Here is a 13181-nt window from a genome sequence, read left to right on the forward strand (position 1 = left end):
GGTTAGAAAACCCAGTGGTTAAAACTAACATAAAAACTCATCAAAAGTAAATTTAAATTAAACACACTATGAAAATATGCGGCTTCATAGCACCTAATCTTATAGGTTCTTAAAGTACATCTTAAAACTGTTCAAATTACTTAAGAAAATATTATAATTAATTGATGACGAAAAAAGTGAACGAATCTAGACAGCCTATTGAAAGCGGTAACATAAATGTAGGATTCCGCTCTTATCAGTCTATATGTATGTATAAGTACTATTATTATTCAGCAAATTCACAGCTAAGTGACTCATGAATTTGAAGACAAATATTTCTCACTCATTCCGGAAATTTTGTTCTTAATGAAAGGAATTTCAGTGTATATATGAATCATTTCCTTTATAATATACCAAGAAGCTTGTAATATATTAATTATTAGGACTTTGGATTCTAAGCAATGGATGATGTCAAGGTTTGATTTGGAGCAGTTCTCCATAAGGCTAGTTGCACACACACCGATTTTGGACGACCGATTTTTCTACCGGCCGTCCAAATTCCAATAATGAACTGAATGAGGATAGTTGCACACATACCGATTTTTGACGGTCGGTAAAAACTCGAAGCGATGGTTTCAAGATAATGTTTAGTAAATTCGGGTATACACGCTTTCTTCATAACTAACCAGATGGCTTAGCATACTTCTTTTATTATTTTCCTTGCAGTGGAAATCCCAACTCTGAAGGAATAATGCAGGTCGGTAAATGTACACCCGCTCGCTAGATACCTGAAAAAATAGTTTAGTAGTAGTATGGTGATTTATGAATATTTTTAAAACAAAAAAATAATATACCGGTGCATTTGGACATTAACCTGGAACATTAAGCTGAAATTTGGTGATTTTTAACCAAACGAAACGGATTTGTTCGTGAAGATGGCGGAGCGAGAGCTGTGAGGACGATCGGTAAACAATCGGTGCGTGTGCCAGCATGTGTTTAGTCACGTGCGCCACTGTTGTCACCGGCAACGGCGGTACGCAGTGGCAGTGGCCGGCTGCTCACCGGCATTTTACCGGCCCCGATCAGCTGTCGGCGTGTGTGCCAGGTTCCATTCCCTCTTTCCGTTCACTATTGGAATTTGGACAGCCGGTAAAAAATCGGTCGTTCAAAATCGGTGCGCAACTAGCCTAACAGATTTCATCAGTCCAAACAGGTTTAAAAATAATTTGGTATAAAAACAATTTATTTCCCATTGTCAGGTGGAATTTTATTTCAAATAGCCAAACAAAATTGTAGACGATTTGAGTTGAGTTGTAGCCTTTTTGTACCAGATGTATGTGTGCCATGTGACACGTATAGCTTGAACCCTAAATGTTTTGTACTATTCTGTTTGAGGGCTACCAAAATAACACCTGATTAAATTTAGTTTAAATTAACCTATAAACACACATTAAATGTTAAATGTTTGGCATTAACTAATAAGAATAGAGGACCTAAATTGTTGAAGAACTGATCAAACTTTTGAAACTAATATTACGCATAAGCGGACAATAATGTGCAGAAGTAGTTAGATGGCTTGTCTTCTTGTCAAAAATGGTAATTCTCCTTGGATATTATTAATTGATATATATATATATATATATATATATATATATATATATATATATATATATATATATATATATATATATATATATACAAGTATTAAGTATATTTTATGATTTTTAATTTAAAAAGAACTGTGTATCTTCTATGTTTAGACAAGCCAATGGCGTTCCAAATATCAATATTCTAGAGAAATCAGTCAATTCAACTTGGATATGCCAGCTGTTAATAGGTTAATCAATGTACCTATTTACTGAGCTTATTGCGGTATATATTTCTCAAATTTACGAAACACTCATCAATTATTTCTGTCATAGTGATATTTTCACTTGGAGGAAACCTTATTTAGCTGCAACATCACCATAAAAATAGGGGTCGTTTAATGTTGAATCAGAAGACATAATAATTCTAGTTGTTTGCCCGATTTGTTCGGGTTCAATATAATAATTAGTAGATGGGACAACAAATGAGCATGGTCTAACTGGTGAAGATTTATTTTTATTTCCCTATACACAGCGCAGTTTTTATAATTCACCTAATTATAATTTTTCTACGTCTATTAAAAATATGGATAATGGTTGGCTTTGAACCTTCGTATGTTAGTTACATTTCTAACCCAGTCTGTAAGCTGCTACAACAGTTTTAATTTCAGCAGGGTCATTTGAAAAATAAATATTATTTAGAACAACTCTATCGGTCTATCCCTTTTTCTGATAGAGCTGTTCGCACGTTTTTCGTAAGCTTTGTCCGTATTCTGGTTCAAGTGAATTATATTTTCAATGCAGACGTAGGGTTTGTGTTATTGCCACAATCAAGAAAATCTGTCAAAAGTGTATGTTTATAGCCATTGTACACGTACTTTATTATAAAGTGGTCTAACACTCAAGCTTTAAGTTCAACCAGAAATGTATTGTAAATACAAATATACATCATAACTTAGCGTCTTCAAATTGTGTTTGGCTATACGTAATAACTGTCTCGTAATTGCAGTTTATAATGTGCAGGCGCTTTTAAAACTGAGATCTTTTGCAGCGCCGCTTCGTGGCGAGTTATATCGATGGACATAGCATACAAACCTTCACCGTGAAAGAATATGTATACATACAAATTTTCATAATGATCGGTCAAATAGTTGACTTTTTTACCAATGAATTATTTATAACTATATTGATCTTGGAATGACTCTATTAATGGATGTGAACATTCTTTTTGTATTGTGTAATATATCCGGAACAACACTTGGAAGTGGTTTGTCTTCTCTGGTACATCTAAAACCGTTCTAAAATTTAAAATAGTTACGTGAAAAAAAATATAAAACTGCTTCTTTTTGGGTAATTATTGAGGTTTCGAAAGTTTTAATATGATATTTTGGTTTGCCTTTGGTCCATGAATAATACGCACTCACCCGGCAAGTGAGAGTTTCGGGTTCAAGTCTCTGTAGAGCAAGAACTTTTTGTGATTCAATGTTTATTGAAATTTAGGCTGGTGCCATTTATAAAACTTTTTTTTCTCTCTTCGTTTAATTAAACAGGCTCGGGTGAATTCCCATGACGCCTTGTGGTTCTCTGGGGGTTAAACTTCTGCCATACATATGTTATTTTGTGTTACTATGGATTTTCATTGAATATTTATTTTTCCAGGGAGACATATATCCAGGGAGACATATATGTTGGTGTACAGTCTTTGAAGCTATATGTGTTTTTTTATTTGTTTTAAAAATTGGTTGAGTTCCTTGTATATTTCTATGTTATGAAGTTTTAATATATCAATCAAATTCATATTATGTGATCTAAGTAGATTATTTAATATCTTAAAGCGCAGGTCTCTCGCAAACTCGTAGGCTGGGCATCGTAGAATAACGTGGTCAAGGGATTCTCGTTCAGCGAGGGTACAACTTAAACAAAGTGGTGTGAAATATTGTTTGATGTCAAACAACTTTGTATTGACCCGAGCATGTCCAAATCTCATTCTAATTACATTGACTATCTCCCACCTTTTGAAGTTTGTCATGATGAACCAAGGGCTATGGCCTGTCGTACTTTCTATTTCTTTGTACCATGCTGCTTTTGGTGTACGTTGGCATACCTGCTTATATGCTACTGCATACTGCCTTTGTTGATAGGCTTTGAAGTCAGATGTTGGGATGTAAATATTGAACAATTTTGTGCCGTCTGCTATGGCTTGTTTTGCTAGGTTATCTATATATTCGTTATGATAAATACCTACGTGTGCTGGAACCCAGTGAAAAGTGACGTTCTTGCCACTGTCTATTACATTATGGATGATACTCACCGGAATACCTTCCCCTTTGGAGTAGTTGTATACGTACTCAGTGCTGTTATGGCTGCTTGTGAATCGGAGAATATTATGATGTCTTTTTGTCTGATGGTGGCGAGTGTGAAGGTTGCTTGCAATATGGCTATAAGCTCAGCTGAGTAGCTGGATTTTAATCAATGTAAACAAAAGTCATTTGACTCGTATTTGGTCTTTCAATCATGTGTTAGTTTGGTTACTTAAACACATATGTTAAAGAAACGGGCAAATACAAAATAATTGAATCATGAAAAGTAAGGGCTCTGTGGTGTAGTAGCCCACTGACCCGGTAAGTAAGAGATCCGGGTTCGGGTCCCGGCGGAGAAAGTGCGCTTTGTGATTCAAATGTTTATTGAAATTAAATTCAGGTTTTGCTATTTATAACAATTTAATGAATGTGTATAAAAGTCATTTGACTTGTATTTCATCTTCCGATAATGTGTTAGTTTGGTTATTTACACACATTTGCTAAAGGAATGGGCAACTACAAATTAATTGAATCATAATAAGCAAGGGCAAGTACTCATCCGGAAAGTAAGAGTTTCGTGATCGAGTCCCTGTAGAGCATGTACTTTTTGTGATTCAATGTTTATTGAAATTAAGTTTGGCTATTGTCATTTATTAAAATATATATAAACACACACTTTATATATATATATACTCGCCTTCGGCTCGCTGGGGGCTACGCCCCCAGGCCCCCAAAGTAAACGCTTGCAAATTCGGGGATAAGCGGAATTCGGTGACTGGTTAAGTCCGGACATTAAGTAAATGACAAGGGATTTAAAAATTGACCTTTTTTGTAGGTCATCTTATTTCCTAAATAAAACGTTAGTCTTATTTTGACCTCCGACCAATGGTTTCGCCGCTATCGACCCCAAAAACAAAAGTTTCGCGTAAAAGTTACAACAAAATTGTACATAATCACGTTTTTTCGGCCAAACCAATCGAGATAGGGCAAAAGATTACTGGACCTTTTCTGTAGATCGCGCAATTTGCTAATTTGATGGGTCAATCAGATTTGAGCTACGACCAACGGTTCGGCCGCTATCGGGCTTGAAACATTATTTTTATCGAAAAAATCTCTGGAATTTCAAATGTTCGAGCGTTTTGTCGCTTAACCATGGAAGATAGAGCAAAAAGTCATTAGACCTTTTTTGTAGTTCACTTCATTCCTGACCATGAATTTTCCGTCAGATCCGAGCTAGCTCCAACGGTTCGCCCGCTATCGGGCTTACAAAAAATGCCTGCAGGGGTGAAGAATGCGCGATTTTTTGGGAATTTTTTTGAGGGGTTGAAAATGAAAAATTCTCACTTTTCGGGATTTTCCTGGTGGTTACACGTGGAAAGCTATCTGTGTACCAAATTTCAAGTCTCTAACTCATCTGGAAGTAGGTTAGAATTAGTATACGTGAGTGAGTCAGTCAGTTACACATGCGGTTGTATATATATTAGATATATATATATATATATATATATATATATATATATATATATATATATATAATATTTTTATATATTTTTAAACCAAATAGCCAAACTCAACTGTAGCATCTGATATAATTAGACCACAAGTATATTACATTTGCCGGAAATATACGTTTTTCACCGAAATAGGTTTCGAATAGGCCTACACGTGATTTTGTATTGTATTTTGTATTTATATACAACTAACAGTACAGTTGAATTTAATCGTCACGATCTGCGAGGAAAAAGTTTAAAATAATTTGAACTGTAAGTTAATCTGTGCGTCTTCCATTGAATTGAGTAATTAAATAAGTTATTAATTTTAAAATTGAAATGAAACATAATGTAGGGATTTAAGATTTATTGTGTAACTTCCTTGTTGATTTAAACGAATCTAACGGGTATTAATTGTAGTTTTGGTGATCGTTGGCTAGTGTATAACATTTTTATTATGAATATAGTGAAATCTTACGAGAAGTTATGATTTCTAGATCAAACAGGTTTGTTTATGTTCTTAATTTCACTTTCATAATGTGTCGCATTGAGGATAATACTACATCATAGTACGAAATGTATATATCAATTTTATTTGGATTACATCTCCTAGACTATAAGCAATAAAGTTAAAATTATATTATTATGCAAGTTAGATTAAGCAGTAATATCACCACAATGTGCTGATGAACGCCATAGAGGACGAATACCTCTAGGCCAGTCTAGATCAAAGATGAAAGATTACGAAAAAAGTTGTATTTAAAAAACAAAAAACATATACATGACATACAGGGCTAAGTTAGAAGAAACGCGAACTATTAAAACACAAATGTATCGCAGAAACACATGTGTATCGCAGAAACACATGTGTACAGACCACAGACAGCAGACAGGAAGAAACTTTAGTGACAGTCTCTGTGTGATAACAGCTTTAATTAAAATATCAACTCAGCTACTGTTAAAAATAATTCAATACTGTTTTATTTATTTTTAACAGCTGATTGTTAGTTCAACAGCTGTTTAATGTTAGTGAAATTTGGATTATCTATATATATATAAAAGAAAGTCGTGTTAGTTACACTATTTATAAGTCAAGAACGGCTGATCCGATTTGGCTGAAAATTGGTAGGGAGGTAGCTAAGAACTGGGAGAAGAACATAGGATACTTTTTATCCCGTTCCCGATTCAGGATTCCGCCCCACTGGTCTCTAAAAGTTACAGAAATATCCGTAAGAAATGCATTGCAGCAAACATATGTTATTAAGTGAAAGAGCCTTTTCAAATTTAATCAGCTGTTCTTTGTAAACATATATAATGCGACAAAAGAAATACATGTTTATATCATTTGATTATTATTTTAAATTTCTTTACGCTTATAGTTTGAAAGCATTGAGTAAGCTTAAGAGAAACAGCAAATTTTGTTTCAACTGTTTCTGCAATCACTGTTAATCATAGATAGACTTTACTGTTAATCAAGATAATACAATTCAAATTTCACGTAAAAATTCACCTTTAACTGCAATATTTATCTAATATAAACCATGCTCGTGCTTGATCAGAAGAGCAATGCAGATATCAAAATTACTATCTTACGTTGGCTACAAATATAAAGAATGTTATAAAACCAACCTTAGTTGTTTTTTTTTTTTTTTTTTTTTACAGAAGTATGGTTCTCAAAACTCCGTGTGTACATATTCTCTCAATTGAGACAACAAAGCAAGCTCAATCATGGCATCGGAGATATAACTAATTTGATCCAGAAGTGATACACGCGCAAAGCCTAAAATAAAAACCATAGGCAATTTCGCTTAACATCTGAAGCTCATAATCATTAGACTGTAATAATATGTACCTAAAATATGCCTATTTTCGTTTCTAAATTACATTGAGCGCCTTCATTTATTACATTGTATGTGCGCTAATGAATTCCGACTTTTTGACTCCTGTCCACGATGGTCTAATATAGTTCAATTGTATACACAAATCATAGAATATTGGAGAAAAATTCCAGTTATTTCACAGGTGCATATTGAGACTGTTTTAAAATTTAAATCTTAAATAGATCATGAGCTTGGAGTATCTTTCAGTGACTATCATTTATCTCAGCAGAGTAATAACGACGTTCAAAAGAAATATGCCTCCTATGTCCCAATTTTTCTGTAGGATCGTGTGCGAAGCCGTGGGTATCTGGGTATTTGTTTGTAATTGATATTTTATTGAAAATGAAGAGTTTTCGTTATAAAATAATACAAATTTATTGATGAACTAGCTGTTACCCGCAGCCAATTGCGCATAATTTGATTTTACTAAGTAATATAAGGACTTCGGTTCTTAAGATTTGCGTGCGAAGCCTTGGGTAACAGCTAGTGTTTCATAAAATATTATTATTATTTTAAGAGTTTTAAATTGTTATACTTTTCTAATCTTTCCCTCAAAAAATTCATCGGATTTCAACATATATTAAAGAATATAATTAGCCTAACTTGTCCATCCATTCTTAAGATTAGTGTTTAGCAACACAGTGATTTATCTAAATTTATACGATGTACGCTATGGATTAAAAATTTAAGAATGTAAATAATTGTACTAGTACCCTAGATTTATAAACATACAATATATAATGTATATATGAAATCACATTGATAGTTGTTATTTGTACTATTACTGACATCCACACTCTCAGAATCATAATGCTTTCAATTTATAGTAATTACATTAATTTAATGATTAAAACCTATCGGACAAAAATTATTCAAAGTATTGAGTACATAGGATCAAGACAGAACTTTTTGATCCCGATTAGTTTATTAAATTTGTATCAAAGAACTTTTTTACCCCTTTTGTATATTGGAAAGCACCAGAAACATTGTTAATCTTTAAGTGTACTTTGCTATCCCTTATTTCATTACCAATTTACTGATTTGCGCCACACTTTATAAAAACTGATATTACATGAATTTCAATCAGATATTTTATTCCTATATCGTATTATAACCATAATTAGAGGAACTAACCATTGACGTTACGGCTTGATCACCATGTCAAGATTTATTTGAACTACGATTTATTGACAGGCTATCAGGATTTCGGACATTTGCCATTGTTATATGTTACAAAATGTACAACACGATGTTTCGAAGATTGGAAATCTATCCTGTTGGTCAAGGGGGAGAGGTACATACAAAAATAAAGAACATATAGTAAAAATGAAGGGATAGAAAAGGGTTCAGACATATCCAAAAGCTGCTTGGAGTCTAGTCCAGGCGTTATCACTGCAGAGAATGTAAGTCCCGAGCACAAGCCACGAGTAAGGGAAGCACAGTCACAAATCACACCAGCGCAGATAAAAGTGGGATACTAACATGAGAATCGATGTCGGCTCTTTCTTTGGCACCACGTCGTGTCATCTGAAACAACGGTATTGGTACCCAAAGCGGACTAAACTCAACGGAAGTTTGACTTAACGGTTGGTCTGCTAATTTTATTTATATTGTGTCTCAATAAGTTGTCGTTAAAAAAATCTTCTCGCGTTGTATTAAGTTGGCTTCATCTCAATTTCATTTGATGATTTTCAGACCAGCAATGATGAGCGGTTTTAGACTTTCCACTTGTGTTTTTTTCGTATTTTCTTTATGTTCTTTAATTCTTACATTTTGTGGTCTTTTTGTCTCGCTTATGTATTTCCAATTACAAGAACATATTATACTTTAAATACAGTTTTTTAGTCATGTGTGCAATTTTTTGGTTTGGGTTTTACAAGACTTTGTGTAAGAGTGTATTGTGTTCTAAAAAGCGGCTCTAATATTATACTTTCTGCTACTCTTCTAATTTTCTCCGATAACCCCGGTACATAAGGATCGACATGTACGTAAATTTGTCTTTATTTTATTCTTCGACTCTTGGATTTTTCTATTGTTTCTTTTGCACTTATTTATGACAGACTGAGGGTATCCAGTTTTTTTAAAGATCCAATTGTAACATTTTGTATTTCTTCTTTTAACCCATCTTTGTCGGAGCACAAGCTATTTGCTGTGTCAAACAATGAGTATGCTGCTCCTTCTTTGACAGACTTTTGATGGTAATGCCATCATGATTAAATCAATTACATTTATACAATAATAAATTTCAATAGTTTCTTCCTAGAATGTTATTATTTATCTTGTATAGTAAAATAATAATAAATCATTACACAAATTTGCATTTTATAAGTACACAACCTAGTTTTTAAAAATCGATTTCCCTCAAGATAGAAGTCAATCGATAGCCGCGCTAGTTTGTGTGGAGGTCAAAATGTAAGAGTATCAAAAAGGATAAAAATATGAAATGAGAAATTGTTCTCAGTTCCTATTTTTCTTAGTTTAAACACACATAAAACAAACCATCATACGCATAAATAAGTTTTAAATCACTGTCAGCTTACCATATACAGACTTAACGTGGCGACTTTCAGTCTGTGTGTATGCAGGTGTCTGATGGTGATATACAGTAATTATTATTTATGTGCATGACGGTCTGTGTCAAGTTTATCGAGATAGAAAAAATATAATATAAGGCAAATTATCGTTTCATATGTGTAACCCCGTCCATACCCTTTTTTTACTCCACCAAAACTAGTGTGGCTGACAATCAATTATACTTGCTACTTGGGAAAAAATCCTTATCGATTGTAAGAAAATCCAGGTTTTGAACGTATAGAGTGTAAATTGACTCCAGAGATTCCATAATCCAGGCTATTATATAAGGGCCAGCTGTCGTCAGATGGACATGAGTTTTACCCATAAGGACAATGTAAACTTCAAACACTTCTAACTTCTAATTTTACTTGGAAGAAACATGGAAAATGTCAAAATTTAAAGATATGATCAATACGCATCCAATCGCTGATTAGTGTTTTTTGCAAAATGTTGAGTTTGGATTATTTAGACAGTAAAGTATAATAAGGGTTGATATTTTTTCTGAATACCTAATAAAAATATCAAATCCTCTAAAATGCATTGTTATGCCTATTAAATATACCTTTAAAATGAGACATGTTCCATAACTCAACGATCAGTAATAGGAGTTTCGAGTTAAATACTGTTTTATAGGGCCAAAATCAAGATGGCCGCTAGTGCACCTAAGTACCACTATAAAATTCATTTTTTAGAAATTTGGTGAAAAAATTGGTTTTTTCTCTTGCCTGAGAGTGTTAGCTTAAAAAGATCATATAATTAATCATTATGTAGGCTACTTCCTTTACAGTTTCCATTATTAAACTAGTGTTAGAATGTTTTATTGACATGGCCCTGATTAATTAGTAATTTTTCATTAATACTAGTAGTTACCTGTGGTTTCGAACATATTTTCGTGTTAAAAACGGAGATACCGTGGGCATCTTCCTATTAAGGGAGGTCGACGGTCCCTATCTCCACCATGTTAAACTGTAGTGTTTTGATGTACACATCAAACACCTAGCTCTCAGAAGCTAGGATAACAGAAGATAAGACAATGAAATGATTCTTTGTTTTGTTTTGTTACTTATAATTACCGTTTTCATATGAGAACAGGACTTGAACATTGTTAAGAAATATTTATTTTATTTTATTTAAAAAAGTAACTTATAACAATTACAAAAAAATCATTTTTACACAATAATTAAATTTTACTGAATAAACCCATGGGAATTTACTATGCTCATATTAAAGGTATAAGTGTAATATCTTGCATTGTTTTTTTTTTTTTTTTTTTTTTTTTTTTTTTTTTTTTTTTTTTAATAATGTACCTTTTGTAGAAAAAACACGATTTTCAGAAAATCGATTTTAAACATTCAATTCACACCTAACAAAAAGTTATCCTAACAAATTTGTAAACTAACTTAATAGTAGCCAGGGACATATTAAGTGTTATTTGGGTCCTCTGCCTCTTCAAGTTCATCCTCTAATCTTCTCTCAGCCAAAGCAACCTGTTTTCGTATTTTGTTCATACTCTTGGAAGTTCTTATCCGCCTTTTTGATACGAATTTCATCCAGCATCCTCGTGAACTTGACACAGTTGCTTCCTGGGGATATTCCCAATCTTTCTAAGATTCCACACTTAACAACATTGCCTTTGTTGAATGAGGATATGACTTTATATACACTCAGTTCTAAAGTTGCCTTCAACACAAATGTCGAGTTAAGTGTCCCCGACAAAATTATATTCTTCTGTGAATCGCACGGACTTTGAGTCCCACGGTGTAGGCACCGTCAAAGGAGGTATGGACTTGATAGGTCTTTGAAAATAGCCTTGATCGCAGTCATTACAGCCTCAGGTAAGTGTATTTCAGCGAATATCTTCATTTACTCACATTCCTCTTCAGTAACGCCAACACAATCACAGGGAAACCAATTTTTACAAAACATTTTACATTGTACTCCTTTATCCTCAGTGTTCACAAATTTATTGCAGTAGGAGAAAATTCGCTACTGCCATCAATCGTACCAGAAATGTAATATAATATGCATACCTTAGCGTACCGTGCATAAATACTATGCACATGCCCGGGTGAGCTTAGTTTTTGGTAATGGTCTGCAAAATGTAAATTTGCTAGAATAAGTTCGAACTGATTCCTTGCCATAACTTTACTTATTATAGACGCATATGAAGGGTTTGTTGATCAATAGTCCTGCAACTTTGGCTTGTTATCTAAACCAATTCATGTTATTACACCCAGGAATTGACGCATTTAAAAATTTTTAGTGTCTTTCCAGAATGCTAAACGTGAATGGGTACCAACACTTTCACGCAAAATATATTCAACAATTGACTGATTGGCACACAAGTCTTTTACTATGTACTGAACTAAGGAATCATCTAAAAAATTTATAACAATCAATCTCAGATGCCCTTCCTGGTAATTGGTCAATAGCATGAGGTTGTAGGCCACCAATAAAATAGAAATCAAATTTAAGTAAGTTACCTGTTACTGGGCCCCAGTTGAATGATTCTTGTGCAATTTGAATTTGTCTATTTCTTTAGAGGATTCAACGGAATTATGAGCACTAGTGCTTGGCTTTTCAAAACTTTCTTGGAGTAAATAGTTATGTTCGTCATTCACAAGCCTAATTCTCCAACGTTTACTTGCTACAGGATATTCTCAGAGATACTATCATCACTATAATCACTCGAAGCCTCATGTTCAGGGTCGTCAGAATCACCAAGGTTACGGAAAATGCTCAGTTCACTTTTGTCATTAACTGTTTCAAATAATCTCTAATTTCTTTGCATTCACCATTATATTGACATTTCGTTAAATCTCTCAAGCATAACCCCTAACTCAAAAACAATAATAGTAACTGCATTAGTCCACTGTGCTGTCACATGTATGTAGCCTCCGTAGGTTTTGGTTGAAAAACAAGCGCTCATCTCTAGACAGACAAGGTGATAATTTAACATAAATTTTTAAACCAAAGTTGAAATAGATTTCCACCAGGCCAGAAGTAAATAAGACTACATTGCATTAGATGGTAGCTATGCATAGTTTCTATGCACTGAATTTATAACAATGAAACAATACGTGCAAAATAGTTATGCACTTGGCTGGTCATGGAAATTTGTGTGAATTATATGTTTTACACTTGGCCTAATAAAGTAAATGATATTTTATTAACATAAGAAAATAGCTTGGCAGTGAAAGTGTTAACCTGTTTGACATTATTTTCTGAACGTGACTGACACATTGTTTTTCTACCAAACATTTAGGTCTTTAGGGGTATTCAGAAACAACCCTAAGGTATGAGGCGTTATCAGCATCACCCAAGTAATTCTTATACCTAAGACCAAAAGTTTCTTCCGTCTTTTTGAACATG

The sequence above is a fragment of the Homalodisca vitripennis genome, chromosome 1 (assembly GCF_021130785.1).
Source record: "Homalodisca vitripennis isolate AUS2020 chromosome 1, UT_GWSS_2.1, whole genome shotgun sequence".
NCBI lineage: Eukaryota > Metazoa > Arthropoda > Insecta > Hemiptera > Cicadellidae > Homalodisca > Homalodisca vitripennis.